Source organism: Pristiophorus japonicus, chromosome 7 (assembly GCF_044704955.1).
Source record: "Pristiophorus japonicus isolate sPriJap1 chromosome 7, sPriJap1.hap1, whole genome shotgun sequence".
Classification (NCBI taxonomy): domain Eukaryota; kingdom Metazoa; phylum Chordata; class Chondrichthyes; family Pristiophoridae; genus Pristiophorus; species Pristiophorus japonicus.
In genome coordinates this window covers 181,339,311-181,357,743 of record NC_091983.1, presented here as the reverse complement: position 1 = coordinate 181,357,743, position 18,433 = coordinate 181,339,311, and the positions used below count along the sequence as shown (strand labels likewise).

General features: G+C 45.4%; 1 protein-coding gene across 4 annotated transcripts in view; it reads right to left on the bottom strand.

Annotated features, from left to right (window-relative positions):
• Positions 1 to 18,433, bottom strand: part of LOC139267373 (glutamate receptor ionotropic, kainate 2) — a 319,999-nt gene that overhangs the window by 171,481 nt on the left and 130,085 nt on the right. The gene's annotated exons all lie outside the window — the stretch shown is intronic.

Genomic DNA, 18,433 nt, shown 5'->3' with positions numbered 1-18,433 from the left:
GTAAGATCACCTCTCATTCTTCTGAACTCCAATGAGTGTTGGCCCAAACTACTCAATCTAATTTCATAAGTCAAGCCCCTCATCTCCGGAATCAACCTAGTGAACCTTTTCTGAACAGCCTCCAATGCAAGTCTATCCTTCCTTAAATACGGAGACCAAAATGGTATGCAGTACTCCAGGTGTAGCCTCACTAATACCCTGAACAGTTGTAGCAGGAGTTCTCTGCTTTTACACTGTATCCCTGCTATATATGTGGACTTGTATTTACTCTGTACAGCCAGCCACCAGACGGCTCATCCCCTGGAGTCCCAAGGGATCCCATAATCCTTTTGGAGCAGAGGTATTTAAGGAGGCTTCACAGGCTGGAGAGGCATTCTGGAGACCTGCAATAAAAGAGTAAGATCATACTTTACTTTGAGCTCACAGTGTTCAGTCTAACTCTTTCTCCATACACAACAACTGGCGACGAGATACAGATAGCGACCCCAAAGATGCAGAGAACAGTGGGCATCCTGGAGAAATTCTCAGAGGGAGATGACTGGGAAACTTTTGTGGAGCGACTCGACCAATACTTCGTGGTCAACGAGCTAGTTGGGGAAGAGAGCACTGCCAAATGAAGGGCGATCCTCCTCACCGTCTGTGGGGTACCAATGTATGGCTTTATAAAGAATCTGCTCACTCCAGCGAAACCCACGGAGAAATCGTACGACGATTTGTGCACACGAGCTAAGACACCTTGCAGGACATTGCGAATTTGAAGGACATTTGGAGCACATGCTCAGAGACTTTTTCATACTTGGCATTGGCCACAAAACCATACTTCGCAAACTTTTGTGTGTAGAGACCCCAACCTTGAGCAAGGCCATAGCGATAGCCCAGCCATTCATTGCCATCAGTGACAATACGAAGCAAATCTCTCAGCCCACAAGAGCTGCTACAAGTACTGTGAACAAAGTGATGTTGTTTTCGAATCGTAATGTACAGGGCAGGTCACACATGCCTGCAGCTGCAGGTCCGCAGATGTCTCAGAGTCCACCATCAAGGGTGATGAATGCAAGGCCATTAACAACTTGTTTGCGCTGCGGGGGTGATCATCGTTTCCGTTCATGCCGATTCAAAGAGTACGTTTGCAAGGGCTGTGGAACAATGGGACACCTCCAACGAGTGTGCAGGCGAGCTGCTAAGCCTGTTAAACGTGCAAACCACCACATTGCAGAGGAGGACAGATCCACGGAGGATCACGACTCCAACCAGAGCCTCAGATCAAGGAGGCAGAGGTACATGGGGTGCACATATTCACCATGAATTGTCCCCCGATAATGCTGAATGTTGAACTAAATGGACTCCCGGTGTCATTGGAGCTGGACACTGGAGCTGGTGCGAGCCAGTCCATTATGGGCAAAAAGACTTTTGAAAGCTTGTGGTGCAACAAGGCCTCAAGGCCAGAATTAACTCCAGTTCGCATGAAACTAAGAACTTACACAAAAGAACTGATTCCTGTAACCGGCAGTGCTAATGTAAAGGTCTCCTACGATGGAGCAGTGCACAAGCTACCACTCTGGCTGGTACTGGGCGATGGCCCCACGCTGCTCGGCGGGAGCTGGCTGGGAAAGATACGCTGGAACTGGGATGACGTCCGAGCGCTATCGCCCTGCTGACGACACTTCGTGTGCCCAAGTCTTAAACAAATTTCCTTCGCTGTTCGAACCAGGTATCGGGAAATTTCAAGGAGCAAAAGTACAGATCAACCTAATGGGGGCGCAACCCATCCATTACAAGGCGAGAACAGTACCATACATGCTGAGAGAAAGGGTAGAGATCGAGCTAGACCGGCTACAAAGAGAGGGCATCATTTCACCGATCGACTTCAACGAGTGGGCCAGACTTATTGTCCCAGTCCTCAAGGGAGACGGCACCGTCAGAATCTGTGGCGATTACAAAATGACTATCAATCGTTTCTCCCTGCAGGACCAATACCTGCAACGCTGGCAGGAGGAAAGACGTTCACGAAGCTGGATCTGATTTCAGCCTACATGACGCAGGAACTGGAAGAATCATTGAAGGCCCTCACCTGCATCAACCCGCACAAAGGTCTTTTTGTTTATAACAGATGCCCATTTGGAATCCGATCAGTGGCGGCGATATTCCAGAGAAACATAGTAAGTTTACTGAAGTTGGTCCCGCACACTGTGGTCTTCCAGGACAACGTCTTGGTCACAGGTTGGAACACAGTCGAGCACCTGCAGAACCTGGAAGAGGTTCTTAGTCAACTCAACCGCATGGGGCTCAGGTTAAAATGATCGAAGTGTGTTTTCCTGGTGCATGAAGTGGAATTCTTGGGAAGGAGGATTGCGGCGGACGGCATCAGGCCCACCAACGCAAAGACGGAGGCAATCAAGAACGCAATGAGGCCACAGAACATGATGGAGCTGCGGTTGTTTCTGGGACTCTTGAACTACTTTGGTAACTTCTTACCGGGTCTCAGTATACTGCTTGAACCACTGCACGTCTTACTACGAAAAGGGGGCGAATGGATTTGGGGCAAAAGCCAAGAAAATGCCTTTGTAAAAGCGATAAAATTGTTATGCTCAAACAAATTGCTTGTGTTGTATGATCCATTTAAGTGTTTGGTACGAGCATGTGATGTGTCGTCATATGGCGTCGGGTGTGTATAGCAACAAGCTAATGATTTCGGGAAACTGCAACCGGTTGCTTATGCATCCAGGAGTCTGTCTAAGGCTGAGAGAGCCTACGGCATGATTGAAAAAGAAGTGTTAGCGTGTGTCTATGGGGTAAAGAAAATACCTGTTTGGGCTAAAATTCGAATCGGAAACTGACCATAAGCCACTATATCCCTGTTTTCCGCGAGTAAAAGGATCAATACCAACGCATCGGCCCGTATCCAGAGATGGGCGCTCACGTTGTCCGCATACAACTACGCCATCCGCCACAGGCCAGGCACAGAAAACTGCGCCGATGCTCTCAGTAGGCTGCCATTACCCACCATGGGGGTGGAAATGGCGCAGCCCGCAGATCTAGCCATGGTTATGGAAGCATTTGAGAGTGAGCAATCACGCGTCACTGCCCGGCAGATCAAAACTTGGTCAAGCCAGGACCCTTTATTACCTCGAGTCAAAAACTGTGTGCTTCATGGGAGCTGGTCCAGTGTCCCAGTGGAAATGCAGGGAGAGATAAAGCCATTCCAGTGGCGCAAAGATGAAATGTCTATACAGACAGACTGCCTTCTGTGGGGCAATCGAGTAGTGGTCCCCAAGAAGGGCAGAGACACCTTCATCAATGACCTCCACAGTACCCACCCAGGCATCGTAATGATGAAAGCGATAGCCAGATCCCACATGTGGTGGCCCGGTATCGATGCAGACTTAGAGTCCTGCGTTCACAGATATAATACATGCTCGCAGTTAAGCAATGTACCCAGGGAGGCGCCGCTAAGTTTATGGTCTTGGCCCTCCAAACCGTGGTCTCGGGTACACCTCGACTATGCAGGCCTGTTCTTGGGTAAAATGTTTCTTGTGGTCGTAGACGCGTACTCCAAGTGGATTGAATGTGAGATAATGTCGGCTAGCACGTCCGCTGCCACTACTGAAAGCCTGCGGGCCATGTTTGCCACTGACGGCTTACCCAATGTCCTGGTGAGCGACAACGGGACATCTTTTACCAGTGCTGAGTTCAAAGAATTTATGACCCATAACGGGATCAAACATGTCACATCTGCCCCATTTAAACCAGCATCCAATGGTCAGGCAGAGAGAGCAGTGCAAACTATCAAGCAAGGCTTGAAGAGGGTAACTGAAGGCTCACTGGAGACTCGGCTATCCCGAGTCCTGCTTAGTTACCGCACGAGACCCCATTCACTCACTGGGATCCCACCTGCTGAACTGCTCATGAAAAGAGCACTTAAGACAAGGCTCTCGTTAGTTCACCCTGATCTACATGAACAGGTAGAGAGCAAGCGGCTTCAACAAAGTGCATACCATGATGGCGCAAATGTGTCACGCGAGATTGAAATCAATGATCCTGTATTTGTATTAAATTATGGACAAGGTCCCAAGTGGCTTCCCGGTACTGTCATGGTCAAAGAGAGGAGCAGGGTGTTTTGGGTCAAAACTTTCAAATGACTCATTCACCGGAAACACTTGGACCAAATCGAACTCAGATTCACGGACTATCCTGAGCAACCCACCTTGGACCCTACCTTTTTTGATCCCCCAACATACACACCAGTGGCAACCGGCACCACGGTTGACGACTAAGCAGAACCCATTGTCCACAGCAGCCCTGCAGGGCCCAACAGACCAGGCAGCCCAGAAAGGCCAGCTGCACATCAGCTCAGCGAGGGCCCAATAAATGATTCAACAACACCAGCTTTCACACCGAGATGATCAACCAGGGCAAGAAGAGCCCCAAATTGACTAGCATTGTAAATAGTTGCACTATTTGGGTGGGGGGAGTGTTGTTATATATGTGGACTTGAATTTACTCTGTACAGCCACCAGAGGCCTCATCCCCTGGAGTCCCAAGGGATCCCATAATCCTTTGGGAGCACAGGTATTTAAGGAGGCTTCACAGGTTGGTGAGGCACTCTGGAGACCTGCAATAAAAGACTAAGGTCACACTTTACTTTGAGCTCACAGTGTTCAGTCTGACTCTTTCTCCATACACAACAATCCCCCTTGCAATAAAGGCTAACATTCCATTTGCCTTCCTGATGACTTGCTGTACCTGCATCCTAACTTTTTGTATTTCATACACAAGGACCCTCAGGTCCCTCTGTACTGCAGCACTTTGCAATTTTTCTCCATTTAAACTATAATTTGCTTTTTTATTTTTTCTGCCAAAGTGGATAACCTCACATTTTCCCACATTATACTCCGTCTGCAAATTTTTGCCCACTCACTTAGCCTGTCTATATCCCTTTGCAGATTTTTTATGTCCTCCTCACAATTTGCTTTCCCACCCATCTTTTATCATTAGCAAACTCAACTGCATTACACTCGGTCTCTTCATCCAAGTCATTAATATATATTATAAATAGTTGAGGCCCCAGCACCAATCCCTGCAGCACCCCACTCGTTACTTTTTGACCCATTTATCCCGACTCTCTGTTTTCTGTAGTTAGCCAATTCTCTATCCATGCTAATATATTACCCCCAACCCCGTGAGCTCTTATCTTGTGCAGTAACCTTTTATGTGGCATCTTATCGAATGCCTTCTGGAAATTCACATCCACTGGTTCCCCCTTATCTGCTCATTACATCCTCAAAGAACTCCATCAAATTTGTCAAACATGATTTCCCTTTCATAAAACCATGTTGACTCTGCTTGATTGAATCTTGTTTTTCCAAATGTCCTGCTACTGCTTCCTTAATAATGGACTCCAGCATTTTCCTATTAGGCTAACTGGTCTATAGTTTCCTGCTTTCTGTCTGCCTCCTTTTTTAATTAAGGACGTTACATTTGTGGTTTTCCGAGAGTACTATTTCATCTGTGATAGTGATTTTATTAAGTTCCTCTTTCCCTATATCCCCTTGATTATCCACTGTTGAGATGTTTTTAATACCATGAAGACCGATACAAAATATTTGTTCAAAGTCTGCTATTGTCCTGTTCCTCATTATCAATTCCCCAGTCTCATCGTCTATGGGACCAACATTTACTTTAGCCACTCTTTTCCTTTTTATGTACTTTCTGTTTTTATATTTCATGCTACTTTGCTTTCATAATGTTTCTTCCCTCTATTATTTGTTTAGTAATTCTTTGCTGGCTTTTAAAAGTTTCCCAATCCTCTGGCCTCCCACTCGTCTTGGCCACTTTGTATCCCCGTGTTTTTAATTTGATACCATCCCTTATGTCCTTAGTTAGACACGGATGGTTATCCCTTCTCTTACAGTCTTTCCTTATCATTGGAATATATTTTTGTTGAGAGTTATGAAATATCTCCTTAAATATCTGCCACTGCTCATCCACCGTCCTACACTTTAATCTCTTTTCCCAATCCACTTTAGCCAACTCTGACTTCATATCTTTGTAGTCTCCTTTATTTAAGTTTAGGACACTGGTTTGAGATCCAACTTTCTCACCCTTCAACTGAATTTGAAATTCAACCATGCTATGGTCACTCATTCCTAGAGGATCCTTTACTATATGATCATTTATTAATTGTGTCTCATTACACAGCCCCAGATCTAAGATATCTTGTTCCCTGGTTGGTTCCACAACATACTGTTCATGGAAACTATCCCGGATACACTCTATGAACTCTTCCTCAAGGCTACCCTGGCCAATTTGCTTTGTCCAATATGAAGGTTAAAATCGCCCATGATTATTGCTGTTCCTTTTTTACAAGCCTCCATTATTTCTGGATTTATACTCTGTCCATCAGTGTAGCTGCTGTTAGGGGGCCTATAGACTATGCCCACCAATGACTTTTCCCCCTTATTATTCCTTATCTCCACGCAAACTGATTCAACATCTTGATCTTCTGAGCCAATATCGTTTCTCACTTAGGCACTGAACTCATCCTTTATTAACAGTGATACTCCACCTCCTTTTTCTTTCTGTCTGTCCTTCCGAATTGTCAAATACCCCTGAAGATTTAGTTCCCAGCCTTGGTCATCTTGCAACCACGTCTTTGTAATGGCTATCAGATCATACCCATTTGTATCTATTTGTGCCGTCAACTCATCTATTTTGTTACGAAAGCTGCGTGCATTCAGATAAAGAACTTTTAAATTTGTTTTTTTTAAACTATTTTTTCCTGCTTAGACCCCACTTTCTGATACACTTTTATGTTCATACATTCTGTCCTTTCCTGTCATACAATGGTTTTCTTTTCCCCCAGTGCTACCCTGTTCTATTGCCTTCTCCTTATTCTTTGACTTTTTAAAATTTCTGTTCACCTGAACCCTCCACTCCACTAATTAGATCGGCAGTGCACGTTTTGGTGATGCACTTAGGAGAGTTCGGCAGCAGCAGAGCAGAAAAAACACCGAGGAGAATTTCACGAGCGCCAACCATTCGACCAAAAATCGGTGGCCATTCGATACCGCCGCATGACCGCTGCTTTCTGGCGATAACAGGCCTTATTGGGAGGCTGAATTTTGGACCCCTGTTCTTTAATTACACCCCCTGGTGGGTCACCATGATATGCAAGGTCAAACTTGAAATACAAGAAGTTGGACGTAATCATTTTCTGTCCCGAGCCAGAAAAGAAGCAAAGATCACTGTGCTCGAGGTTTCAGTGTATCAACTGCACTCTATGGTTGCACTGATTCCACATTGTTCTGGCTCACGGTTTTGAATCACTATTAACCATTCCCATGGCAACGATGTTAAAAGCCATCACTGAGCTTAATCACCAGAAAGCTTGAGGCAGCTTCAAACTTTTGTGAGTAAAGTGGGCGAAACATTAGTAACAAACTGTCCACATTCATTAGCAAGTATCCCAGACTCTTTAGAGTTGTAAGAATGTGATGTTAATGAGGTGGTATTGACCACTCAACTTTAGACTGATTAAATAGATGCCGAAGACACAGACTGCACCAGTCTGAACTTCTTGTCTGCTGGTCAGCCATTTATTCAAAATATTTAGCAAGGTTATATTATTGAATAAAACCCTTCTCAGTGAGACTCTACCCCTGGCAAGAACAAACATTTCCATGGGTTTGCCTGTACAGTATACACTTGATACCTCTGTCATACACAAGCAGAATAGGCAAAGTGGATAGCAAATTGGCAGTCAATCTCCCACAGCTTTGCATCAATGTTATTGAATAAATCAACTGACAGGATATGTATGTGCTTCCAGAAGTGGCGACAAGTGAGCTGCTTTCCCATTAGCTCTTTCCTGTCAGGATACCTTCTGCAGGAGTCTTGTGACACCTATGTATCTCATTATATTATGACAGAGAGACTTGACTATTATTTTGTGACAGAACTAAGATAACATATTCAACCTTAGAAATGTGAGCAGAGAGCCTCAGTACTTCAGCTCAGCCTTGCATGAATGTTTCTTAGATTGCAAACTCCACAGTGACATTATATCGTTGGAAGTGCAACGGTGCAGAATTTCTGCTGACTGAAAACCTCCCGCCATTACCCTGTCCAAAATCCTATGGTCAATTACATAATAGAGGTGGGCATCCAGCTTGTTGTGGCACAATAGGAGTGACTGCCCCATGGAGGCAGCAGAAACTTGGAGCTACATCATGTCACTCCGAGAGGCAGTTCTAGCCCCTCCCAAACCTCGACCTCTACCGCCTAGAAGGACAAGGGCAGTAGGCGCATGGGAACACCACCAGCTCCAAGTTACCCTCCAAGTCATGCACCATCCTGACTTGGAAATATATCACTGTTCCTTCATCATCGCTGGGTCACAATCCTGGTACTCCATATCTACCAGCACTGGGGAAGTAAGTTCACCACACAGACTGCAGCGGTTCAAGAAGGCAGGTCACCACCACCAACTTCTCAAGGGAAACTAAGGATGGGCAATAAGTGTTGGGCTTGCCAACGACACCCATATCCCGAGAATTAATAAATTGAAAAATTGAAAAAAGATGATGCTCGGGCTGAAGAGGAGAAGATAACAAATAAAAAATTGAAATCACTCAACATCTGGCCCCTAAATTAATGGCATTTGATCCTTTCTGGACCAATTGCTATTTGCCTTTTCAACTTTAGGCCCAACATTGGTTCACAATGGAAACTGCCCACAGTGAAACCTACACCTCCTCTCAGAAGATACAGGTCTGTCGGGGTGCTTTGGTGGAATTACCAGGGAAGCCTGCGGATGTCACCAGAAGTGCCCAAAATTTAGCCACGACACAAGGTCAGGCGGCGAGCAGAGGGAGCAACATTGCCTTGAAAGAGCAATTTGTTGAGTAGCTATAGAATGCAGATTTCCCCTCAACCAGAAATAACCCAAATTGTCCAAAAAAATTGTGCAATTTAAGTCGTATATCTTAGCGTAATTTGACAATTGTTTTAGTAACAAGTGCCTGCTTTCTATCTTATTTTTTTAAATTTTAGCTATGGGTCATTTTATTTTACAATTTCACAGAATATTCCCATTCAGGACAAATTTATATATATATATTATATATATGAACACATAAAACATTCATACCATTTAGAATTATGGAAAATCATTATGTGGACATAAATTTCAAATGATATGCCTGAAACTACAGCTGCTGGATCACTGCTCTTCAGCCTGAATGAGACTGTTTCAATAAGATGCACTGGGGTGCCTGTATGTAAATGCATTGCAACCAGTCGTCTGCTCAGTCAGTCTTGATGTAACTGCAACAAATAGCGTTTGCTGTGTTGCTGTAAAGGACAAGAAAGTGTCTAAATGACTGATGGAGAACAACTATGGCAATCAGAGAGGGAATGGAAAAGTGGGACAGACAATGAGAGAGGAGACAATTCAAGAAAGAAAATCGGTATAAATTTCACTGCTGTTCAGTAAATGGATTTCTCATCTTGCCACAGGATTGACTCTGTGACATATGCGCTCCTGAGCATTAGGAGATTTGGATATTTCACAGGATTTCCAGCCCCAAAGCAGAACAGCATAAAGGATTCATGAGATTTCCTGTCCTATAGATTTTTCAATCCACAAGAAAATATTAAGGGGGTAAATTTGAAATGAGTGGAAATAAAAATCGGGAGATGTAAAACAGGATGCCAATTCGCTATCACCCGTCTTACACTATCGCACCACGTCAAAATTATTCACAAGAAATTGAGATTCTACAAAGGAAATTGCAAGATATTCTCCAATAATCACTGGAAATCTTTTTGCAATCTGCACACACTGCTTACCATGGGTCCAGGTGGCAGAGAAGTTCTGAGTGAAGAAATTCCTCCTCATCTTGGTCTTAAATGGCCCAACCCTTATCCTGAGACTACGCCCCCTAGTCCTGGGGCTGGAATTTTGGTCTTCTTCTGTCCCTGTTAGCGCCCCAGATGGGTGGCAATGGCAGTGGTAGGCATTTCTGGGGGGGCGCCCAGCTCCCAGCGCCCCGCTGGGATAGTCGATGCCGCTTTCGAGGGGCGCAGAGCATTACCGCCCGGACGAGGCGAGCCAGTGTGCACCGTCCTTGGTTGCGACAACGGCTCGATATTTGGTTGGCAGCTGATCCGCAGCACCCCGTAGTGCGCCCTAGTGGGAATGCCTGTGGAAGCAGGCATTCCAAGCTGTAGCGGCCGCAGTGAGGTAAGTAATATTGACCTGAGGTAAGTGTGATTGGGCCCAAAATTGATGACGGCCCGATGCCGCCCGTTTCTCGGCGGTATTCGGGCAGCCCTTCATTTGTTACAGTCCGCTGCCGCTGAGATCCTCCAACGCGAGTTTCTTGGAAATGTAGCGGGCGGCAGCGGGAGCAGGGTGTAGTGGGCGTTGGCGGACTATGCAGGCCATTAAACTCGGCAAAGATTGTAAGCCGAGTTCTGCGCGTGCGGAATTTTTTTTTTGAGGTCAACGTCGTTTTTGGCGCGATTGGGAGCCGCCCGCATATGTGCGGAACAGCTTGTGAGGGACAGTGACTTTGAAAGACAGAGAAGTCAGTGAGAAGATTGGAGAGAGAGAAAACAGAAAGTACTGAAGACAAAGGACAAAGCAGGAAAAGTCAGAAAAAAATGTAATAAGTGTGCAAGATTTATTAACAATCTTAAATAAAATCATGCGTGAGAAGAAGATACTGAAAAACGTCAAAGATGGGCAGAGACTGAAGGAACCATGGTTTACGGATGAAGAGCTGGAGGCACTTGTCTCTGTGGTGGAGGCAAGGTATCTGGACCTTACCAGGGATGGTCGTGGAAGGAAATTGGGGTGGCAATGTCCGTAGTGGGGACAATTGTGAGGGAAGGAGACCAATATCGCAAAAGTTGCAATGACATTGTAGCTGCAGCCAGAGTAATGATTTTATTGAAGCACTCCCTTACTACTTACAATGTAAATCTAAATGGGATTAATGGGACATAAAACTCAGGACTAGTGTTTTGATGGCTATTTGTGTGTGCCTGTGTGTCTGTGTGTGTGTGTGTGTGTATCGCATGTACAAATCGGTTAAAGATTGCTACTTTAATTTCTGCAGAACAAATTGTCAACCAACGCCTCTGAGCAGCGGTGCAAGGGAAGAGACCCACCAAAGGTGCTGGATATAAGTGATTTGGAGCAGCGTGCCTTCGCCTTAGCAACAGTGCAACCACCCATGGTGGTGCTGATCCCTTGCCACAGCATGGTAAGTTATGGTCATGTAATGTCATCTCACGATTTATCGTGGCGGAGTTGCGACAAATGAGGGCCAGAAGAGCTGAGGGCCCATGTTAAAAAAATCCAAGCACAGGCATTTTCCACCCCTTCACTTGGAGTTCAGGACTGGAACATCGGGTCCTTCATTGAAACATCTGTGAACTCATGTGGAAGCAAGTCATCCTCGTTTGAGGGACCGCCTATGATATGATGTCATCTCAAATTAATATAATGTACTGTGATGTTGGGGTCATGTAATGTAATGTAATGTCATGCATATTAATGTATTGTCTGTCAGCCATAATTAATGTAGTAATGCAGCAGTGGTGGTCCTTGAAATAAGACTGTGCTATGTGACGGTACTCATGTCACCCTGACCCCTCCCCTGCTGCTAACCACTGAAATCTTGTCTTGTACTTGCAAATGCTGAATCGGATGACACCAAGGTAGCCACCACCTCGACCTCCGGCATTCAAGCAGCAACTGCCTCGACCTCTGGCACCTAAAGAGCCTCTGCCAGACCCCTCGCCTCAAGCTCCTTCAGACCCCCTGCCTCGACCTCCACGAGAGACCCCGCCTCCACCTCCCTCACCTAAGGAGACTAAGAACAGGAGGAACAAGAGGAAGAAGGGGCACTGTCTCAGCCACTTCAACTGGAGAGTGATGGGGGAGGCTCGCAGGAGAAGAAGCCGTCCATTGTTTTAACCTTTGTGTCTGCACCTTTAGGCACGAATACCTCCGTATCAGAGTCGGAGGTTTATGGCTTTGCAAACGATTCCGAAGAAGCGGGACCAAGCGGTGTGCAGCAATGCAGTCCCTAACGTTCAATCTACTATGCCGCATCCATGGAGGTTGATGCAGCAAAGAGGGAATGCTGAAAGACAGGGGGCCGCTCAACAGGACATGGTTGAACTGTCGAGGATGAACATTGGGATAGGTCGAGAGCTCCTCCAGGTCCTGGCTGCGATAGCTGGGCACATTGCGGGACTTTTAGACCGACATGAGGAGTCTATGTCGAGGCTGATTGCCGCGGTGGAGCGAAACACCGAATCCATCGATGCCATGCAACAATTGATGGTCTCGGAATATGACACGCACCCCCGCCCCCGCCAGTGCCATAGCAGCCGGGCCTTCCACATCCCGAGCTGCTCCTGTGAGTCCAATCATTGCGCCCCCATTGTCTGCCCACCAATGATGGCAGAATCACTCTGGATCAAGTGCTGCACAACATCCTGGTCCCAACGTAGGGAGGGGCAAGGGGGGCGGGGGAGGGGGGGGGCAGCATGGAGATAGGCAAAACGGGAAGAAGAGAGGGAGGGTGAGGGTAAGGGAAAGGAAGAGAGGCGGTGGGAGTGGCTAGAGGGTTGGATGTTGGTCGTTTTTTACATGTTGTTCATGTTGTTCTTGTTGGTGTTTTATATGTTGTTGTTTGATTAAAAAATGTATTAGTGTTCAATGTAAATTGTTAAAAATAATTTATTAAGTTTTAAACTGTTGACATTTTTGAAAGTTCTGAAAGTTTTTCAAGTTTTAAATGTTTTTAATGTTTTACAATTTTATATAAATCTTTTTATTGAATTTAGCCACTCTTGTACAGTGTTTTAGAAAATGAAGGGTAACAATCATGAGGGTTCCATTCCAGACAAAGCTGGTGTTGGCAGCGGGGGGGGGGGGAGGGCGATGGGGTGGGGGAGGGCTGCTGCCTTAGCACACTACTACCGTCTGCTTGAGATCAGCTAAGATCAGTAAGACCTTACTTTTCATGACTGTATTTAGGGCAGGCAGTAAATGGATCTTAGTGATCAAATTTGCGTTTTTGAGCCTTCCCCGATCGGCGGGCAGTATGGACTATCGCCGGCGGTAAATATCTGGTGAATGTCCCGCCGGCGGGAATGTGGGCGGTTATTGATTTTTTTGGGTCAAATTCGCATTTTTGGATGGTATGTGGGCGGTAAGTGGGTGGTATTTGAGGCCCATTGTTTTTTATTTTTGCAATTTATGTTGTGGTGGCATCAGTAATGTATTGGGGATGTTTTTGGTGTTTTTTCAGATTTATTTTATCACAGAAGCCTCTCTTCGCGCACTCCGAGTCCGGCTGTTTTGCTTGGGATTTTGATTTGCTCAGCCAGCCTAGCGCCCTAAAAGAGGTGTGGAATGTCTCCCTTGCCCTGCACTCCACATTCAGGGCCCAGCTGTTGAATTTTGCGGCTGGAGACGCAAACCATTTCCCGGAGCAAATTTAACCACTCCGCCCGGGTTAACACCACAACAGAGGCGCGACCGAATTTCTCCCCGCTAGACTCTCCAGCCAGAGTAAACAACCTCTCAGCATTCATCCTCTCAATCCCCCTCAGAATCTTATATGTTTCAATGAGATCCCCTCTCATTCTTCTAAACTCCCGAGAGTATAGGTCCAATCTACTCAATCTCTCCCCATCGGAAAACCCTCTCATTCCAGGGATCAATCTAGTGAACCTTTGTTGCACTGCCTCTAAAGCAAGTATATCCTTCCTTAGATAAGGAGACCAAAACTGTGCTCAGTACTCCAGGTGTGGTTTCACCAAAGCCAACTCTCTTTATGCTCGGGAGTGCATATGTCACAGACCCAATCCTGTGGTAAGATGAGAAATCCATTTACTGAACAGCAGTGAAATTTATACCGATTTTCTTTTTTGAATTGTCTCCTCTCTCACTGACTGTCCCACTTTTCTGTGGTGACTGGCAGGTTGGCCTTTACTGCAAGGGACTGGGAGTACAAGAGGAAGGATGTCTTGCTAGGTTAAAGAAATATATAGCCTGGATAAAGCCTCAGGTAGATTCCTTATGCCATCTGCTAACTGGCATGACGCTGAATTCCTGCACGATTATTCCGATCCCTTGCCAGAACTTCGGCAGGTGATCAGGGGAAACCCTGGAAAAATGATGTAAATGTGCATTTTTAGTACTTTGGATGTTTCTCTGGGGATTCCATCAATCTCAGAGAACCCCCACAGAATTACTGTAGTCACGCTAAAAATACAGTAAAATAATTATTATTAGATGTGCGTTGTACAGCGCTGATCGATAGTTTACATTCATTATTTTTACTATAAAAATAAAGCATTGACTTGGTGTAGGCTTGTGTTGTTGGCTGTATATTTGAAGGAACCTGAGCATTCATAGATAATCCATCCTCTGGATGAGACGGTAAACCGAGGCCCTGTCTGCTCTAGCAGGTCGATGTAAAAGATCCCATGGCACTACTTTGAAGAAGAGCAGGGGAGTTATCCCCGGTGTCCTGGCCAATATTTATCCCTCAATCAACATTACTAAAAAAAAATTATCTGGTCATTATTTTGCTGTTTATGGGAGCTTGCTGTGCGAAAATTGGCAGCCACGTTTCCTACATTACAACAGTACCTACACTTCAAAAGTACTTAATGAGCTGTAAAGCACTTTGGGACATCCGATGGTCATGAAAGGCGCTATAAATATGCAAGTTTTTCTTTTTTCTTTCTCATGTAGGACAAAAACTGATCCCCAGTGTCACAGTCTCCAAATACTGGCCAGCAGTGCACCGGAAGAATTAATTAACTCAAAATGAAGATGTGTTAAAAAGAGTAACACAAACAATCCACTTCATACAGGTTTACTTCAGCTCACAATTAAGTGATAACATAAGAACATAAGGTATAGGAGCAGGAGTAGGTCATTAGGCCCCTCAAGCCTGCTCCATCATTTAATAAGATCATGGCTGATCTGATCATGGACTCAGCTCCACTTCTCTGCCCGCTCCTCATAACCCTTTATTCCCTTATCTCTCAAAATTCTGTCTATCTCTGCCTTAAATATATTAAATGACCCAGCCTCCACAGCTCTCTGGAGCAGAGAATTGCATAGATTTACAACCCTCTGAGAGAAGAAATTCCTCCTCATCTTAAGTTTTAAATGGGCGGCTTCTTATTCTGAGTCTATGCCCCCCTCGTTTTAGTGGAAATATCCTCCATGCATCCACCTTGTCGAGCACCCTCATTATCTTATATGTGTCAATAAGATCACCTCTCATTCTTCTGAACTCCAATGAGTATAGGCCCAACCTACTCAACCTATCATAAATTAACCGCCTCATCTCTGGAATCAACCTCGTGAACCTGCTCTGAACAGCCTCCAATGCAAATATATCCTTCCTTAAATACAGACACAAAACTGTATGCAGTACTCTAGGTGTGGCCTCACCAATACCCTGTACAGTTGTAGCAGGACTTCTCTGCTTCTATCCCCCTTGCATTAAAGGCCAATATTCCATTTGCCTTCCTGATTACTTGCTGTACCTGCATACTAACTTTTTGTGTTTCATGCACAAGAATCTCCAGGTCCCTCCGTACTGCAGCACTTTGCAATTTTTCTCAATTTAAATTATAATTTGCTTTTCTATTTTTACTACCAACATGGATAACCTCCCATTTTCCCACATTCTACTCCACCTGCCAATTTTTTGCCTACTCACTTAACATGTCTATATCCCTTTGCAGATTTTTTTGTGACGTCCTCACAATTTGCTTTCCCACCCATCTTTGTATCATCAGCAAACTTGGCTACATTACACTCGGTCCCTTCATCCAAGTCGTTAATATAGATTGTAAATAGTTGAGGCCCCAGCACTGATCCCTGTGGCACCCCACTAGTTACTGTTTGCCAACCGCAAAATGACCCATTTATTCTGACTCTCTGTTTTCTGTTAGTTAGCCAATCCTCTATCCACGCTAATATATTACCCCCAACCCCATGAACTTTTATCTTGCGCAGTAACCTTTTATGTGGCACCTTATCGAATGCCTTCTGGAAATCCAAATACACCACATCCGCTGGTTCCCCTTTTTCCACCCTGCTCGTTACATCCTCAAAGAACTCCAACAAATTTGTCAAACATGATTTCCCTTTCATAAAACCATGCTGACTCTGCTTGATTGAATTATGCTTTTCCAAATGTCCTGTTACTGCTTCCTTAATAATGGACTCCAGCATTTTCCCAACGACAGATGTTAGGCTAACTGGTCTATAGTTTCCTGCTTTCTGTGTGGGGGAACAACAGTTCACTCCTGGGCCATAATCTTCCTTTGTTTCCTTTCCATTGTGTTTTCATTGTTACAACCCCTAAATAAAATGGTCGATGCATGTGATTTTGCAGTACAAAGTTTTGTACAATTTATTTCATACGAACATTTAAAACCCAGGCAATCACAATGAGTCTGTAAGAATAACCATTTCAAGCAGCCAACAAGCCACTTAACCAACCTAAAGATCATAAGGTTCGTTAATAGAGTGAAAAAAAGTTTTGAGAAATGCATTCCGCTCGAGTGGGGCTCCTCACTGAGAACAATGGGTCACTGAATCTACCCTCAATGGACTACTTACATTTTAATATGACTTACTGTCAGAGAACGAAAGTGTCAGTTGTCCAAAAGAAAAGCAAACTGAACAAATGCAGTTCTTAGCAAAAATGAAACAGGTAAAGCAACTAGCACACTCGTGATTGCAAGTATGTCTTTAGATAGACTGGTTTTAGCATTCCGAATCAGGTCAGCCTACATTCTTTGTTGTGTCTGGTCTCTGCTGGGGTAGATGGCACAGAATAATTGTCGGCCACGGTTGCAGCACTTACCCCACATCACCAAGGGTCCAAATCTCCTTCCTTCCTTCTCCTTCAAAGAGCTGTGTTCTCAGACTGCCTCGAATGAAACCACTACAGGAATAATTTGAGCATCCAGCAGGCCCACAGTGAGTGCTAAGTCAGGAATTCCACTGAGCACTGTGCATGATTTTCCAACTGTTTATGGATCTTCACTGGGAGCTCAGTCAGAAAATTATGTCTCACAAGTATTCCCCAAGAAACGAGAAATATTACCTGGTGTCGGTAGGCGATGGGTTGTTGGAAGCCCCACAAAAAGCTACATCCATACAGTCAACAATGTCACCCACGTACCTTACATGAGTCTGGATTTTTAGAAAAACATAAGCTGCCTTCGCTAATGGAGTTTTGCGCAGAAAAATGTCTGACTCATGCAATATCCCCTCTGGTACCCTGTGGCACAAAAGTTGAGGTCAGCGGTGACCTTCATGGCACTGGTGCTGCAGTGCAGATGGTTACCTGTCCCTTTAGGCCTTTGTGGACCAGGTTGCATGCTGTTGTCATATCATGCACTGCTCCTCTACCATGTCTAGATATCTAACTCAGCTATGGGAGATTTGCAATTTGTGCACCTCCTACGTGCATTTGGGATGTCCTGTCCTCCTGCAATAATCACTGGACACATGCTAAAATGGAAAAGAAAATCAGGCAAGGAGTAAAACAGGCCGACGATTCACTATTGTCCATCTGTGTTACCACCGAAGACTAAGGGGTGAAATTGGGCTACTCTGCACCTCCTGTTATCAGCCCTCGGGGTCGTTAATGGGATACATGTGAATTTGCGACCGGGCGCAGTGCTGTTAATGACTCCCGCCATAATGAGCGGGAGTTCAGCGGTGGCACTATGGCGTTGCGCCCCGATCTCCTGCACCTGGACATCGTGACGTCATCACTGTGCGTATCGCCCCGTTAACGCCTGGCACCAAAATTGACTTTCGCCCCTGCAGCTGCCCCAGGCGCTAACAGCGACAGCTTCAGGGAACATCTATCGCCTCTATAGGGGTGAAAATTAAAGGTGAGGTGGCCGAGTTCCGGAAAAAAAACTCACCTCTTTGTTGCCACTCATGATGTGGTTTCTTTGCGGGGTCGTAGCCATGATCGCTCAGCTCGGCACTCTACTTAAGTGATGGGCTGATCGTGTGGCACCCCGGCTCCCTGGTGGTTCAGGTAGGTGCCTTTTTGTTTTGCAGAGTCGGCAGCATGGGCTCGTCCCTTTAATTGGAGAGCCCTTCGTGGCCAAGTGCGCAGTGCTGCTGAGGCATCTGCCCTGTTACTGCCCCAGGAAGGGAGTAGAGCACTAAAGTAACTCGAATTTATCTACGCCTGGAACTAAGTCTTGCTTCTTCCAAGTGTTACCGCTCCTAAATGGGGCGATACGGAATTTTTAGGCCGAATTATCACCATTCTCTATCATCACTTCGTCACATTCTAGACCTACTGTAGCCCTATTTTGTCTACTGCAAAGAGGAAAATATGGCTCATCA